Raw genomic sequence first — 19,083 nt, 5'->3', positions numbered from 1 at the left:
ATTCTTGATTGCTTTCTTCCCGTTCTCTTCATCTCTTTCTTCTTTTTCTTCTTGTTCGTACATTGTTGTTCTTGACTGCTATTCCTTGTACTTCTTCTTCTTGAATCAGATTTAGCTAATCAGTGGACCAGATTTCGTTCTATATCAATTGTCATTACTTCATAAGTGATTGTATTTACACACCATTGTTTGGTAAGTAAAATTAATAGTTCTTTGAATTATTAATCATCTGGATATACCTGCAATTTTTTCAATAATTTACATTCGCATTTCCAGCTGATGGTTATATATGTTGCAATAGTTGACTTGTGTTGAATAACTCAAATATTGGAACATATGATAGTCTTATGTTACAACAGAAAGGTCATATGTAAATCAAATATCGCAACATATGACTTACATGTTGCAACATATGATTTATCAATCGCAACAAAAAAGGTATATGTTGGAACATATGACTAACATGTTGTGATAGGTAAATCACATGTTGAACCAAATGACTTACATGTTGTAACATATGATTTATCTATCGCAACAAAATAGTCATATATTGTAACATATAACTTACACATGCAACAGACATAGGTCACATTGGTTCATCATATGCCCTTGCCATAATTTCAATCTTCAAGAGCGGTGAATCCATGCAAGAAGGCTTAATGTTCATTGCCAACATGAAATAAATGGAGACACCGAAAATTAGGACATGTCGACATAATTTACGACAAGTTTTAGGTAGAATGTGGGTGCCAAAGCCTTATGTTTTGGGACAAGGACCCATTTGTTGCACTGTTCATCAACATAAGCAAAACCTTCGCAAGAAAGCCTGGCCCAAGGGAAGTGACGATGAAGATGATATTTGTTGTGAATTATGTAGCTGTGATTTAGAACTAGATTATGTAGTTAAATTTTTGCGTCATACACTCGTTGTTGGACAATGAACCTATTGCATCAATTTTGTTATGAGTTAAATTTTGTAGAACTAAATTTAGATATAGTTAATTTTTTGACGATGAAGTTTGTTTGTTTTGCTTGGCATATTAATGTATGTATATCCCTATATTCTGTTGTTCTGTTATTTTTTCCTATTCCATCAGTTCTGTTATTTTTCCTTATTATATAGTTATTTGGCATCTGTGGCAACATATGTATATTTTGTTGGTCCATATGCTCACTGAAGTGACAAAAAGTCTTAATATATTGCTCAATGTGTTGGTCCATATGCTCAATTTTGAAACATATGACTTGCATGTTGCAACATATGGTCTAATAAGACTTATTAATCACTTAATTTATCAATTAATACCTCCATTAAATTGACATATGTGGCAACATATGTATACTTTGTTGAAACATATGGTCAATTTTGTGTTGAAATTACCACAAATAGGTCATATGTCGCAACATATTGATAACCTTACATGTGGTTTTTGATATTAATTCAATTGAATTGTGACTGAATACAACATGTAACACTAATATATAGTTCTTCTCCACCCTTTGAGTCCCAAGAAACCTCAAATTCTAGAGTTTTTCTTCAAATTCTTATTTATGATTCTTACCCAAATTCTAGAGTTTTCATGATTTTCTTATTGGTTCAATTGATTTTAATTTTATTCATCGTGATTGATCTTATTATGCATGATTTGATTAAAACTCAATGTTTTCAACGATATTTTAATGAACTCATGTTATGCAAGTATTTTATTATCATGAATTAAGTTATGTTGATATGCATGCATTATGATATGAAAAAATTTATGAATCAAGGATGCTTTCAAATAAAGTATCATCAAGTTTATATGAAATATGAGGCTTTCAATTGAAGTACCTCTCACTATGAATGAATATCATGATTTAGATTCGTTTGATTAAAGTCTCTTATAAGTATGTTATAAGATCATAATTTTAAAGGAGTTATTCTTATGACTGTGAGACTCTGTATGAATGATTCATTATTACTATATTTTATCATTTCAAAGATTATGATTATTAATATGAGTATGATTATGCATTGTTTACCGTTGGGAGTTATTTAGCACCAAGTTGGACTAGTGGTGTTTATCCAAGTCCGAAACTATGTGCCCCTGTAGGTTATGTCATGATTGGACTTTAGCTAGTGGATCCACCTAAGCTCATAATTAATGTCCTTACCTTGACAAGTAGGACACTCTCTTTTCTGTTGGAGAAGTACATTGAAATTCATGTTATATCTCACATGATTTATATCGGTTAACGGTATCTCCCACATAATCTTATTATTATCACACATATTATAATTATGATTATGATTTAAAGAAGAATGAGTGACCATGTATTATGTTTTATGAAATCATATGATCAGATTCATGTTATGTTTACTTGGTTATTGCATTATCATGTTTTCGGAGTTATCATGTTTCATGTCATGTTTTATCATGTAACATTTTATCATGTCATGTATATGCATGTAACATCCCAGATTTAGAAAAGGGAAAGTACTCACTTTTAGTCGACTTGGCGATCCGTCAAGTGGAATCTCCTCACCTTTTGGCTTGATCCCTGATGACCTGCATTCTGTAATTTTAGGCGAGCCAAATTGAGCTCGCTGTTCCAGTCGGCGCCTCGCCAAAGTCCCTCCCCCACCGCCAAAGTGGTATGTCTCCTAGGATGGCTTACTGTAATTTTAGTGTCACGACCCAGGGGTACACCCTAGATGTAACATGGCGTACTAGACCTCGAAAGGCCTAACACAAGTCACTTAGCATATCATAACATAAAGTAAATAGAAATGATGCAGAAATTTTTAAACTTTTCTTTACAATCGAAGTTTTTTATAAAAGCAAGCGGAAGTCTTTAACACTTTGTCTCAAACCATCTAATACAACTTGAATAACTCTTGGGATGCAGCCCATACAAAAAGTCTAAAACATAAAACAAAGACATAAAGGTAATGGTGGCTTTTATCCTCGATGCTATGAGGACTCACCAAATCTTCAACTCCTTTGCACTATTAGCAACCTAGCCTCAAAGATGGAACTCAAGATCGCCGGACCCGACATTTGATGAGAATGTAGGCAAGAGTATGCTTAGTACAAAATGTACTAAATATGTTAGCTAGCATAACATCATAGGAGCATAACACAAGGTTTAGCCAACATAAAACATAAGTCATAAGCATAAGAGACAATAACATAATCATAAGCATAATCTCCAACATAGGCATAATATGAGCATAAGTCAACATAAGGCATAATCCAATAACAGAGGAAATACCACATATTCATAAGCATAGTCCATACTCAAATCCTCTTAGCATAGGAGAAACTTCTTAGGTAACCTTAAGTCATACTTGTGCAATGCATAGATAAGACCCCATAATACTACCCATACTAAGTACTCATTTAGGTCATCATACTCATACTTCTTGGTTGGAGACTATTCCCTCTCATAAAACCTTAGAACACTATGAGACACTTCACTAAGCATATCTTAGTTCCTCATTAATTTGAACCCTATGAAATACTTCCTTAAGCAAGTCTAAGTTCATTTTTAATTTTAACACTATGAGATACTTCATTAAGTACATCTTAGTTCATTATTGCTCTTGAACTCTAGGAGATGCTTCTTGAAACATGTCTTAGTTCATGATTACCTTGAACACTATGAGATGCTTCTTTAATCATGTCTTAGTTCATTAATGCTTTTGAACACTTCGAGATACTTCTTCAAGTATGTCTTAGTTCATTGGATACGGAGATTGCTACTAGAAACCCGAACTCCACTAGGTGAAGGCTTCATCTCATGAGACCTAATTTTGGGAAAACCCGGACTCTACTATGTGAGAGTTCCCCCTTTACCTTGGATAGTCCGGACATCAACTAGGTGTGGTTTCCCTTTCAACTTGGAGCCCAGACCCTACCTTGTGTGAACTTTCATCTCATTGTCAATATCCACTTGGGGGTCAAGCATACACCCCTTAGCTTACTTATTAAGTCTTACTTAACATTCATGTCTCATGGAAGGATGTCTTGACAATCAATCCATGTTCAAGTGATTCTATCACTTCATGCGTTCAAGCATTTATAAGATAGACTATGTAGGTAAATGCCTTCTACCACAATTCTATCCATTAGTCTTCTATTCTCATCTAGACTTTACTCTCAAAGCCTTAACATACATAATTCATCATATTAGCTTTACTCTCAAAGCCCTAGTGATCAACATTCATGACTACATGCCTTACTCTCAAAGATTTACCTCTTACAATCATCATTCATACCTAGATCACAAGACATTCTAGTCACAAGCCTCGTCTTTAAGCAATTCTTGTCATAACTCATCATAAAGGCTCAATCTCAATCACTACTAATCATGATCCATCATATAATATTTAATCTAATTCAATTAATGTTTACATACTTATATTCTTTAACAATTACAATATATATCATCAATTCTAGAAGATCACCTATGAATCCTCAATTTCACTTCACAAGGCACAAATCCACATTCTTTAATTTCATCAATTAGACTAGGGTTAACCATGAAAAACACATAATATCATCATAATATCATTATTCACTACTAATTCAATCATAAACAATCAATATCCACTCAATTGGATTCATACTCAACTAAACCAAATTTTTTGGAAGGAACCCTAACTTGAATTGGGGATTTCATCTTCACAATTGGGGGAAATATAGGGGGCTCCATAGATGGAAGAATCCATGGATGAATAAGCTAACATACCTTGATTATAAAGCCTTACAAGTCTCGAAACAATGGAGACTTGACCTAGCTTAAACCCTTCTTCTTATTCTTCTTCTTCACTTTCTAGAGAGAGAATTTCTTGGAGGGAATTGGGTTCGTTTTGGTGAGTTGAAATAATGATTTGGAACCACTTAATTAAGGGTCTAAAGTCTTTATATAGTAGGTCTAATCTAGGTTAAAACGACATCACTTAATAACTAATTAATTCTAGAACCTTCCCTTAACCCCCTAACTTAACAGACTTAAGACTTCATTGCCCCCAACCCATGAGACCACGTCCACGGGCAGTGGGTCCACCCATGGTCCGTGCTGGTCATCCGTGGATAGGGTTCTCTGGCTTGATTTTTGGGGTCATGACCCACGACCCCTCACCCACGGGGCGTGGGTCCACCTAGTGCCCGTGAGTCCTCAATCGTGAGTGGACTGTTTTGGGTAGTTTCTTGGGTGGTTTTAGGGCCCTCCTTAAGGACCCTTGGTTGGTCCTTGGGGAGTCGTACCTTGATGTTTTAAACCTAAACCCTTCATTCTAAGTACGAGAAGCTAAATTCCCGACTTTAATCCTCACGTCAAGCTTTAGTTGACCTACTAAACTATGGGGTGTTACATTTAGGCGAGCTAAGGGCCCATTTGGCGAGTCTCCAAGTGTCCTTCAGCGAGCCTCAACAAGCAGTGTTTTTAGTAATAAGTCATGGTCCTTTGTGTCTTTTTAGATTTCTTTTAATTCGATACTACGTCGTTTTATCCTTCATCTAAAGACCTATATAAGTATCCAACTCTCAAATTTCCCCAAGTTAAGACCCTTTCTCTCAAGAATCTAAAAGAAGACCAAATTTCCTCTCCAAATATTTCTCTCTCTAGAAACTTGAAGAAGAAGAAAGGATTCAAGCTAGGATCAAGGTCTAGTCTCAATTCCTCCATTGAAGACTAGCTTTTGGATTCAAGGTATGATGGTTTTCATCCATGGATTCCTTTTATCCATGGAGTTCCCAAATTCCTCTATTTCAAAAGGTAGAATTCCCCAATTGAGTTAGGGGTTTCGTCAATATCATGTGTTCTCTTCAATGTTGATTTAAATGATTGGATTATGATCTCTTGTGCATGAATTGATGAAATATGATGATATTATGATGATTTCCCCATGAACCAATGTAATCCCCATGTTTTCAAAGTTATGAGCTATATGATATGGGATTTTGATCTTTAAGGAAGAGTTTTATGAAATTAAGCTTGTTTTGCTAGCTTTACATGTATTTATGATGAAATCTATATCTAACTCATGTTTTTCTAAGTATTGATGATTGAAAGTGGGTCTTGAACCTCAAGAGGTAAATTATGGACTTATGCATTTTCTTATAAAATCTATGCAATTGTTTTAAGGGTGCTTTGAGAGTGAAGTACCAATGATGATGTTGTTGTTGTGTTATTGAAAGGACATTCTCATAAATATATCTAGCATGATGTGAAAGGTTTTCTCACATAGAAAGGATTTTTATGTTGAAAGGTTTTCTCACCTAATTGAATCAAAGAGTAAGAGCTATCCTAATGAAACTAGCTTGGATTGGTTGTCCAAGGACATCTTTCCATGGATTATGAGATAAGTCAAGACTTAATAACTATTTTGTGGGATTTATGCTTAGCACCGAGAGGATATTGATTATGAGATGCAAGCTCCCTCGAGTAGAGGTTGGGTTTCTAGAAGCAATCTCATGAGATGGAAGCTCTCCCGTAGTAGAGGCCGGGTTTCTAGTAGCAATCTTTTTATCCCTTAACTATGTGCCCCCATAGGTTGATTAGCTAGTGGATCCACTTAAGCTAGAAGTTCATGGTCCTTACCTTGGCAAGTAGGACAACCCTTTTCGGTGTGGGAGACACCGGGGGATCATATTATAGATCACATGGTCTCTATGTAGGTTAAGGCTAATTCCCCACATTAATAATGAACTAAGGTTACTTCGGGAAGTATCGCATATGAGTTCAAAGGCTTTAAAGATGAAGTTAGCTTGCATTGACCTTGGTTTTATGACTTATGTTTTATAACTCTTTCATATCATGTTTTAGCTTTGCCAATTGCATGTCATAAATTAAATGTCCCTTTTAGCATGATTTAACTATTTTATGCATGACTATCATACTTGGTACATTATTTTGTACTAACACATACTCTTGCCTAAATTTTCCCAAATGTAGGGTCCGACAGTCAGGGTCATCAGTTTTGTGGCTAGTGGTTGAGTTCGAGATTTCTGAGCTATGGTGAGTCCTCATGCTTCGGGGACGGTGTTATTGATTTAGTTTCTTTCATGTATTTCTCTTTTGAACATGATGTATGGGCTAGGCCCAATTTCATTCTATTGTATTAGATGGCTATGATAAGGCAAGTGTTTTAGACTTCCGCTTTCGTTTATAAAATGTTTTGGACTTGGACTATTGTTTTACTCTTATTGTTCTATTTCTTATGTTATGAGAGCTAAGTGGATTGTATGGAGTCCTTCGGGGTTCTATATGCCATTTTACATCTAGGGGGTACCCCTGGGTCGTGACAAACTTGGTAATCAGAGCACAACATTTAGAATGGTCCCAGGATGTCTCATAAGCCATGTGTAATAGAGTCTTGTTCATAAGTATGAAGCACACTGCATTTATGAATGAGAGGCTACAAGATTATTAGGAAATTCCACTTCTTTCATTACTCTTAATTCGTGCGATAGATTTTAACTCTATAAAGTCTCTCTCCTAATCCTTATCCTATGTTCTTCAGGATATGGCTACCCGAAGAGCTTATGCTAGAAGGAATGAGGGAGAATGAGAAACAAGAAGCTCCTCCCCAAGTTCCTCAAGTTCTGGTCGATCCTTTAGCCGAACAAGTGTTAAATGCGGAGTTTAGGGCTGCTTTGTATGTGTTAGCTCAAGAGGTGACGACCCAAGCCAATAGAGAGGTTGCGGTTCCCGTGAACCCAAATGTCAGTACGGTGGCTTCAAGAGTGAGGGACTTCACTACGATGAATCCTTTGGAGTTTCATGGTTCTAAAGTTGAGGAATATCCTCAAGAGTTTATTGATGAGGTCTATAAGGTTTTGATGATCATGGAAGTCACGTCGGTGGAAAATGCGGAGGTGGCCACGTATCAACTAAAAGGAGTGGCTTAAATGTGGTATAACCAATGGAAAGAAGGGAGACCGGAAAATGCAGGTCCTCTTGATTGGGAGAAGTTTAAATCCGCTTTTCTTGATAGGTTCTTTCCCCTTGAGATGAGGGAATCCAAGGTGCTTGAGTTCATTAACCTCCGACAGGGGAGTACTTAAGGAATGATACCACTCAATCGCTTGAAGAAGTTCATTGAAGGCACAATCAAAGATAAGTATGAAGTCTCCACTAAGTTTTCTCGTATGTATGCCAAACCATACATTGCAAGAATTGATAACTTTAAAATACATGTTGGTTATCAACCTCACAAATTTCAACAATTTGTGGGTAAAGTAAATTCGAAGCAACATGTTGCACACTTTGTGGAGACATGTAATAATGCTGGAACATATGAAGACCATCTTGTTAAGCAGTTTGTCCGCTCTCTAAAAGAAAATGCCTTTAATTGGTACATGGATCTTGAGCCCAATAATATTGATATTAGGGAGCAATGATAAATGCTCAACTACACCTCATCCAATACTAGGTGTAGACGATCGTAATCTAGTATAAAACCCAACAAATAAGTTGGGGTCGAACCCAGAGGCATCGTTACAAGTTAAAATTCAACTATGAAGTTATAAAAGTGGTCTAATTGGTTATAGGAATAGAACTTATCAAATTCAATTAAATAAGTAAAAGGGGTGACACGAATGTCAGATGGGGGATTAGGTATGTCAACTAGCAACTAAAGCAATTACGAAAAATAGGGGAGTAATCAAGTAATTAAGGGTTGTGACCGAATAATTGCAAACTTTGCTAAATGGGTGATCGGTGATTACTAAAGTTTGCTAAATCTTTGCAGGTAGGCTAGACTTTAGATGCAATAGCTTTCTCTCAAACAACTATTACGATTCAAACGAGTTCTCTCGAACCTCGACAAGATTAACACTATAAAAAGCCCAATACCTCACTTTATCGACTCTCTCGAGCTAGATAGGTAGAATACAGTATATAATTCACTCTCTCAAGCTGAACCCACAACAACCCAATCACTACAATTGCTGATTTAAAACCTTGACTGCACACCTCTTTCTCAAGCAAGCATAAAGTACTAAATTAGAATTGCAATGTTCACTACAATTCATAAATTGAACCTCATCTATAAATCAAACCCACTTCAAAACAACAATAAAATCGATAATCCCTAACACCCATAAGCTAAATTAGACAACTAGTCACATAATCACTCCCCCAAGAGTGGGGGTTTTAGCTACACAACATAAAAAGCAAGAAATCAATACCAATTACCTTCTTCATGGCTGGGTATTAATCTTCAAATCCTTACAATGATTCAATGTAGCTTCAATTCCAAAACTCAATTCAAAATTACTCGAAAAATACTTCAAAACTAAGCAAGAACAATGTTTTCGTTCAAAGAATGAGTTTTTACAAATAGTAGGATACTTTGATGTTTTCTTAAAAATCCATTTATACTTTCTTAGAATTTGGCCTCTGGGGTCGTTCGGTGGTATAAGTCGAGTGTCGCCGAGTGAGTCGGTGACACGCCAAACACTCATTTTCCTCGCTTTTGTATCTTGAATTTTCACCATTTAAGTGTTGTAAACTTGGATGATCGAGGTCGGGATCGCTCACTTGATTGGCGATTCACCATTTTGTCCTTGCTAATCGCTGTTTTGCTTGTGCCTTTACCAACCATACTATAATATTAGGCGATCTGAGCCTCCTTCGCCAAACCATTCAACGGTTCACCAAAGGGTATGTTACCTCGCACACTTTCTCTTCTTCAAGGGTTGGGACACTGTGACTTTAGGCGAGCGAAGGGACTACTCGGTGAGTCGCCAAGTGTCTTCGGCGGTCATCAACTCTACTATTCTTCTTTCTTCTATCCATTGATGTCCCTGCTTTGCTCTTTTGCCTTTTGCTCTGCACATTAGCATTTGAAACATCAGTTTAGCTCATAAATTTGGCATTAAGGGCAATAAAACTATCAAAACAAAGTCCTAAATGAGTCGAAGACTCATCAACACCCCCAACTTAAACTTTTGTTTGTCCTCAAGTAAAACTCAAGATCAATTAGTTCAACAAAGATGTCTACAAACAGTGCTACTCAAGACTCAACACAAATGCATACAAGAGGTTCAAACTACACATAAAATGTTCAAATGTGCACTCTAAGTTTCAAATTGTGACTAACCATTATCAAACAGTCTCAAGCTCACAATACTTGCCTCAAATACAAGTTCAAGCTCAACAAAAGCATTCAAATGCCCTCACACCAAGAATGACTCCATGCTCACACAAGATTTATCAATATTTTATAATCTCGGAATCAAATACAACTCTCACGCTCCCAAAGATGAACACATGCATGACTCTACCCATAGGCTTGCCCTTATTTTCCAACCAACATTATTTTAGCCTCTCTCAAGATCAAAAAGGTCTTTCAAGACTTGTAATGGGGCTAAGTGAAAAGGTATGTCATTTTGGTTTAGTGATTTTCACCTTCATGAAGTATGGCTTGCAATTCACGTTTTCTCCTTCTCTTTCACACTTCGAACATGTTCACAATACACCCTATTATTCATTTATGCAAAACTCATTAGATACCCCACTTCTTTTACTCCTTTCACACACTTTATTTCACAAACTTTATTCTTTTTCAGTCTTTTTCCATTTTCACCTTTTTCTTTTCTTTATCTTTTTTTTTTTACATGGAGGCTTTTTCAAAATTAGTCATCAAATGGGGATTTTTTACACTCCTTGACTTTCCTCATTTTTTACCACACACCCAACCTAGGCTTTTTGCCTAAGTTGGCTATTCAAATGAACCAATACTTCATGAAGGTTATAGGTGATGGGACAAAGAGGTCAAAGTTGTTTAGGTTTCTTTTAAAGAAAATGATAGGCTCAAAAGGTGTCAAGCAAGATTCACTCTTCTCACAAGGTGGCTACAAAGAGGTGTACTATCAATTTGGTTCACTCTTCAAAACTTTTTCTTAAGATCATTTCAATTGCTTGCTTCAATCAATCAATTGGACTAACGGGGAAAGTTCTAGGTGTCATCAAGCACAATATTCAAGACAACCTGATGAGTCCTGGATTTGGACTCATTTAGAGCTTTGTTTTTATAGAGTTAGTGTCCTCAAATGCTTAATTTGTGCCATAAAATGATGTTAGTCCTTGATTCTCAGGTATATGGATTGATGAACAAAGCAAGGACACTAACAGGCAAAAAGGAACAAAATAAGCTGAAGAAATGAAGAAGGGCGAGCCTGAAGATCGCCAAGAGCACTTGGCATGTCGCTGAGTGGCTCATCTGACTACCTAAAGTTCTAGTGTGCCAAGCCTTAAAGGAAGAAACCTAGTCGGCAATGAAAAGGAGCAGTCGGTGAATCGTCGAGCAGTTCTGCTAAGCAAAGACAGATCACCCAAAGTTACAGACTTCGAGGATGCTGAGTTCTAATGTGATAAGGCGATGGAAGATGTCAAAGGGTGGCTTGCCGAGTGGTTCGGCGAGCCCGACTTACTTTGCCGAGTAGTCCTTCGTGGCTTATTTTCGGCAACTATAAATTACATTTTGAACATTAATATATCATCAAATTTTTAATCCATTTTAGTCAACAATAGTTTTTTCTTATATTTCTAGGTAGACTTGAAAGTTTTGAGACTCAATTTGGAGATTTTGCAAGTGGGTTTCAAATTTTCTTCGAATTGGAGCATTGTAAAGCTTGAATTCCCCTTACCTAGTTGATGGCTAATCTATTTGGTAATTGTTTTTATCTTTTTATGATGTTCGGCTGAAACCCAATTCTTGGGATGTGATTATGGGTTGAATTAGTTTATGGATATTGTTAATTACTAGTTTAAATGCTATTTTGAAGTGAGTTTAATCATTAATTGAGGATTAATTTATGAATTGTAGTTGCAAATGCAGTTCTATCTTTGTGTTCTTGGCTTGCGAGAGAGAGAGGTTTTAGAACTAAGATTATTGATTGATGATTTGTGGGTATTGGGTTGACCTGGATTTAGCTCGTGAGAGTGAATCCTAAACCCAATCCTACCCATCTAGCCTGAAAGAGTAGATGAATTAAGGTGTGGGTTGTTTTTCATTGTCATGCTTGTTGATGTTCGAAAGAAATCACCTTATTCGGGGTTGTTGTTCAAGAGAAAACTATCTCCCTTATAGTCTAGACTACTCACTGATATTTAGTTGTTTACTAGTAGTTTCAATTACACATATCAAATTTGTCTATAATCGATCACATCCTGAGAATCCTTTTCCCTATTAGTATTTCAAATTGTTTGTGACTGCTTGTAGTTGATAATTGCAAACTAAAACCCCCATTTGAAATTCGTGTCACCTTTTCATTTGATATGTTTTTTTTCTCAATAATGTTTATTCCTATAGCTGATTAGACTGCATTCATACTTCTTAATTGAATTTAAAACATGTACCGCTCCCTGTGGGATTCGACCCCAACTCATTTAGTTGGGTTTTATACTTATTTACGATCATTGACACTTAGAATTGGAAGAAGTGTGCTTGAAACGTTGAATCAAAATGGCGGCGCTGTCGGGGAGTGGTGTGGTTTGAAATTCTTTTGGTGAAGTTGAATTGTGTTCTTTTTAGCCATAGTTGAATCTACTTATTTTACTTTTGGTTTTGTGTTGCTTGGATTAAAACAGAGGAGGAAATGAGTGTCAACGGAAGTAATGGTAGCCAAGTAGGCCACCAAGACGACATTGGTAACCTCAATGATGTCAATGACCCAAACCTAGTGGGTAGTGTTGGTGCCATTCGTTTACCTCCAATTGAAGGAAACATTGTGTTTCACATCACAAGCACTATGCTCCAGCTCCTTAAACTGAAGGGTTTGTTTGGAGGACTTGCTCATGAGGATCCCCATGAGCATATAAGAAATTTTGTTGATGTTTGTGGACCATTCTCATTTAAGAACATATCTCAAGAATCGGTCTGATTGAGGTTGTTCCCATTTTCTCCGATGGGCGAGGCATGCAAGTGGTTGGCTGAGTTGCCAAGAGATTCTATCACTTCGTGGGATGAGCTTATTACTGCATTCCAAGTGTGATTTTTCCCCCTTTGAAGATGATGACTCTTGGGGACAACATCCAAGGATTCAAACGATTGGAAGGAGAGCCCATACATGAAATGTGGCGGAGGTTTAAGAAGATGGTGTTGTAATGTCCAACTCATGGACTTCCTGATAATGTGCTGCTGCAATATTTCTATAGAAGCCTTGATTCAGTAAACAAGGGAGTGGCTGATCAACTTTCTTCGAGTGGTATAATGTGACAGCCCTACGCAATAGCGTCCCAACTCCTTGATTGCATGCCCAAGAGAAATAGGTTATGGCATACTCGCGAAGAGCAAATCTCTCCTCTCACTTATGAAATGACAAAAGAATCTATCATAAAGGATCAAGAGAGAGACCAGAACTTGGCCAAAATAATGACCCAGCTGGATACCTTGGCCAAAAATGTCATGGAATTTGAAACGTTGTACAATAAGGAAGTAAACTTCCTAGCCAATCAAAGAGGAAATTATCATGCAAAATCCTCAAGGTCAAGAGGCAACCAAGGATGGAATAGAGAGGGCGAGAAGGATAGGTATGTTCCGCCCCATGAGCATAAAAAACCCAAGGACTCTGAGGGTAGCTGGACAGATGATATGCTCTCACACATTCTCAAGAAGGTCGAAGAGTCAACCAAAGTGTGAAAAGAAATAAAAAAAGGTGTCTCGACTCTCCATCAGATGGTGACCTATTATTCCGTTGCTATCAAGCAGTTGGAGACCCAAGTGGATCAGATTTCGTCGCATTTGAACCCAAGACAACATGTGGGGTTGCCTAGTGATACAATGACAAACCTCAAAAATGAAGCTTAAATGGGTATTTGTGTCGTGCCACGACATTAACTAATAAGCTTCTTGGGAGGCAACCCAAGTTTTCATTGTTTTAAGTTAGGCTTTGAATAACGGGTATTGATTGTGCAGGTTCAAAAGTGGAGTGTGTTTTAGAATGAGTAGTTTGGCGAACCAAAGAGTCCAGTCGGTGACTCACCGAAGAGGTTGGCGACTCGCCGAAGAGGTCGGCGAGCCCGACTTGGACCCCACAAAAATCTAAAGTGAAGGTCTGTAAAACTCGGCAGGCCAATAGCTGAATCAGCGACTCGCCGAACAAGTCAGTGAGCCTAATTTCGTCCGCCGTTTGGAACCCCCAAAATGAATGGAGGTTTTGTAAAACTCGGCGAGGTAAGTTACCACTCGGCGCATCGTCGAGTGGTTCAACGTGGTCGACTAATACCGCCGAAAGGGCCGCGAACTGAAAGGTTTTAAAAGGTCAAATGGTTTAAAATTTCAAAATCCTTCATATTCTCTCATTTCTAACCCCGTACACTCACACCCGCACTTTAGATTTCCCATATTTTTGCTATTTTACTAGCTTTTTATCTTGATCTCGTGTTTGGATTTGGATTTCATTGCCACCTAGCGTATCAAATTCTAAATTCGGCAATCAGGTTGGTTTTTCGAACCCCAAACTCTAGATTAGTAGTAGAACTTGAATGCTCTTGGTAAATGTGTGTTATTATGTGTTGGGGCTTTGTTTAAATCATGCTTAATGTGTTGGATTGCCTATTTTTGTGTTTTGAAATTGCGCTTAAATGTTTAACAAGATGATTCCCCAAGTTTTGTGCGTTAAAATTGATTCTAAATTGTTAGGTTACGGGTATTTTATGTTAGAGCTTGTTGGTTGAGGTTTGAGTAACCCAGATTGAGCCAAATGACGTAATTTACCCAATGATAGAGCGGTTGACGTCATTCTTAAGGGCAAAAGTCATCAATGGCCAATTTTGGCCAAATCGGGGGAAGTTTGAGTACCTCAGAGGCATGGGTCTTATATGAATTGCATAGTGTGTTACTTTGATTTTGATTTCAGGGGTTGCGGGCTTGATTTTGGAAATTGGGGTTGAAATTTAGCATGTTAGGCAGTTCGGCGAGCTGGGTCGAGCTCGCCGAACGGTCCGGCGGTTTGCCAACATACCCCTTGATCACCTTTAATTTCGTGATTTGGGTTAGTTAGAGTATGTAAATTTTAGTGGAGCTCACCGAGTTCACTCGGTGACTCACCGAAAGGTCCCTTTGACCGCCCTTTCTGCGCCCCTAACCCCTAAAACATACTGTAATATTAGGCGGGCTAGTCTGGGCTCGCCGAGTGCTGTCAGTCAGTTGCCGAAGGACCCTGAACATCGCCGATCTGCCTTATTTCTAAAAAAAATTCAAGCTAATCCTTTCGGCGAGCCTGATTTGGCTCGCCAAAGTGACTCAGCGACTAGCCGATTGGTTCGGCGAGTATATCTGCAACCTTATTTCTACAAATTTTCTTGAAATTTTACTAATATTTTCTGATGTGATTTATAGATATGGCTAGAGCTAAAGTACCATGACGAGACATGTTGCCCTGCAAACGAGCAAAGGAAATAGTCATTAATGACGATGCAGTGGCATCCAAAGAAAAGGAAACTAAACTTCCTACCACGGGTGGGAAAGGCAAAGGAAAGGGCAAGGCATCCGCAACTGAGTCACTGGAGGTCATCTCCGACAGTGAGGGAGTCTACGTGACTCACCTTACCACCTCTGGTAGCGAAGGGGAACATCAGGATCCTCAGGCTGTCATCTCTGAGTCTGAGGACGACCAGCTGCTATTGGCCCGGAGAGCTAAAATGTGCTCTAAGAGGATACATGATCCGTCTAGGATCAGGGTGCCTCAGACCACTCCTTCTCTAGTTCCAGATCAAATTGTGGTCCCAGCACCACCTGTACAGAGTCCTCCTCCCCGGTCTCTCAATAGACTAAAGGCTGAGGGACTGCAGACTATAATTGAAGAGAAGAGGTTGTTTGTAGATGGTGTGATAGACCGATACCCGGATATATGGCGTACCATAAAGGCTCGCAAGTTTGAGATCTTCACTAAACCTCGGGGTTCTTACATTCCTAATTGGGTCCAGGAGTTTTACACTGCCTATAGAGCTTTGGTGCCACAGGGAAAGAAGAAGGTTGCTACCTTCAAGCCAATAGACTATGTAGTTATCAGGGGAAGAAAGGTAAAGTGTGACAGAGATGATATAAACGTTGTGTTGGACTGCACTGACAACATTACAGTTGACTACCAGTACATGATCAGGAAAAAATCCTTGGATAATATGAAAGGATGGTTGGACCCTCTTTTATGTGATGGTACTCCTAGGTGGATCAAGGTTGGGGTGCAAATTGAGAAGAAAGACCTCAGTATGGTAGCGAGGCATTGGTTCAACTTCATCAGTACCACAATTATGTCATCCCAAAACGAGTCCATCCTCCACCACACAACGGTGGCCTATCTTGGATCCATCATTGCAAGAAAGCTCATCAATTTTGGTATAATCATTTGATAAGAGATGGCCATGATGTCCAGGCAACGCAAGACATCTCTCCCATTCCCGGTGTTGATCACCAAATTATGTAGACGAGCTCGGGTGCCACGTTATGAGAAGAAGGACATGGAAATGATTCCCACCTCCTGTACCGACATCCGGCGCATTGAGGCTGCATATTTGAAAGATGAGGCTCAAAAGAAGAGGGCAGCCCTGATGGATGCATCCCTGGCTGTTGATAGTGAGACATTACATACAGAGGCAATATTGCCTACTCCGGCCTCTGGCCTTCAGGTGTTTCTAGCTCTGCCCCTTCCATGACTCTGAGTTCTTCTATTATTGCCTTGCCTCCTAGGTCTGTTGCTAGTACTTCCTCCAGACCTCCACTCACCCAGGCTATACTGCTATGGATGCGGCACCTAGCCTATTCTGTTGATGTACGTGCCGCCAGACTAGAGGATATAGTACTTGGGATGACTAAGAGATCGCACAGATGTTGTGATACCTCTTAGAGAGTCTTTTGATTCCCTCACGGCAAGGATAGAGGTGTGTGAGAGAAGTGAGAGAGCCAGTCATGAAGTAATGGCCCTAAATGCCACAATTGCACAGTTGAGAAAATATATGGACCAGCTGAAGTCCACAGATATGTCGATGATTTTTGGGACCATAGAGATCCCTGATGACCTGGACATAGATATTCCAGCTCATTCTGATGTGCCTCCGACTGCCACCGAAGATAAGGTTAGAGCTGATGATTTGGATGCAAAATCTTAGCCTGAGAGTGATGAGGAGCAACTTGGTGTTCAGGAGGAGACTACGTATGAGGGCCTGACTGAGGTTGAGGAGGGTATGGTGCATTCAGTCGTTCAGACTTCGTGGAGGAAGACTTCCATGGCAGGCTCTAGTGGAGCCAGTGTTGATGTTACCCCGGGCACTGATGCCCAAGACCAGAGTGTGATCCCGGGCATTGATGCCCTGACAGACGGAGCGATTGTGTAGACAAGATCACTCTTTACCTCCTTCTCTGTTGTTTTTATTTATCTTTGTTTTAGATGCATTTGAGGACAACTGCTTTTCTTTTGTGGGTGGGGTGAGGTATTTCCATATCTATCTCTCGTGTTTGATTTTGTTTGTGAATATTGGTGAATATTGGGTTTTGTGATCTATTTTTGGTCTTGATCTTATTTTGTGGATATTTGAGCTTATGGCTTCTTGTTTTGAAAGGAAATGGTTTTTGACCTATTTTGAAAATTTTGTACCACCTCTTTTGTGTGTGATTGTGGTTGTTCTTGTGCAAATTTGAGTGTCGGTGATGATCAATACCGATGACTTAAATAGTGCTCTTAATTGAACCAAATGAATGTGCGGCTACGATAAGGCTAAATAAAGTTACATAGACAATCTGTGAACTTTTTGCGTCTCGTTGTGACTAGCCGATTATCGAATGAGTCTCTTGTGATGAACATTGCACACTAGCTAGAAAGTGTGGAGTCTTGTTTGATATTGGTGTCAATGCCTTGTGTGATGAGTTTGCTTTGAACATTGTGTGATGACACCTAGAATTTGCCCCGTTGGTCCCGTTGACTAAGTGATGCAAGCACTAGAAATGATCTTAGGCAACAATTTTAAAGAGTGAAAACAATTTGACAATATACCTTTTTTGTGGCCAACCTTGTGAGATGTGTGAACCTTGCTTGAATCCCCTTGAGCCTCATTCCTTTTCTTGGAAGAAACTTGAACAATTGTGACCCCACTTTATCCATTCACCCATAACTCTCATGAAGTGTGGCTTGATTGAATAGCCAACTTAGGCCAAAAGCCTAAAGTGAGGGTGTGGTGAAAAGAGAAGGAAAATCAAGAAGTGTGAGAAATTCCCCTTTTGAGAATGGTTTTTTTTTTAAATGAAACCCCTCTATGTAAAAAAAAAAAAAAGAACAGAAAAGAGAAAACAAGCAAAGAAAAAGAATGAAAAAGTTGTGAAATAAGTGATGAAAATTGCAAAAGAAACGGTGTGTCCGGTAATTCATGGGGTGGATTACAAGCTTGTTTGCATTGCTAAAGAAAAGGAGGAATATGATGTTCAGGCCACACTTCATGAGGGTAGCAGCCACGGAGCCTAAATGACCATACCTTTACACTCAGCCCTGTTACAAGCCTTGAAAAGACCTTTGTGATCTTAAATGAGCTGAAACGAGTGTTGATTGGAAAATAAGGGCAAACTTGTGGGTGAAGTCATGCATGTGTTCATCTTTGTGAGTGTGAGAGTTGTATGTGATTCCGGAACTACAAATTGTTGAAAAATTGTGTGAATATGGAGTCATCTTTGTTGTGAGGGTATTTAAGTACCTTTGTTGAGGTTGAACTTGCATTTGAAGCAAGTATTGTGAACTTGAGCATCTTTGATAATAGTGAGTCACAATTTGAATCTTTGAGTGCACGATTGATCATTGCATGAGTAAGTTGAGTCTTGTTGTGTGCATTCATGTTTAGTCTTATGCAACACTGTTTGAGTCATCCTTTTTGAAATACTGAACTTGAGGACAAGCAAAAGTTTTTTAAGTTGGGGGTGTTGATAAGTCCTAGATTTGGACTCATTTAGGGCTTTGTTTTTATAGAGTTAATGTCCTCAAATGCTTAATTTGTGCCATAAAATGATGTTAAATCCTTGATTCTCAGGTATATGGATTGAGAAACAAAGCAAGGACACTAACAGGAAAAAAGGAACAAACCAAGCTGAAAAAATGAAGAAGGGCG

The sequence above is a fragment of the Solanum verrucosum genome, unplaced genomic scaffold (assembly GCF_900185275.1).
Source record: "Solanum verrucosum unplaced genomic scaffold, falcon-dt-bn FXZP01000069.1, whole genome shotgun sequence".
NCBI classification, from domain to species: domain Eukaryota; kingdom Viridiplantae; phylum Streptophyta; class Magnoliopsida; order Solanales; family Solanaceae; genus Solanum; species Solanum verrucosum.
The sequence above is the reverse complement of the archived record's forward strand: the minus strand, read 5'-3'. Positions refer to the sequence as shown.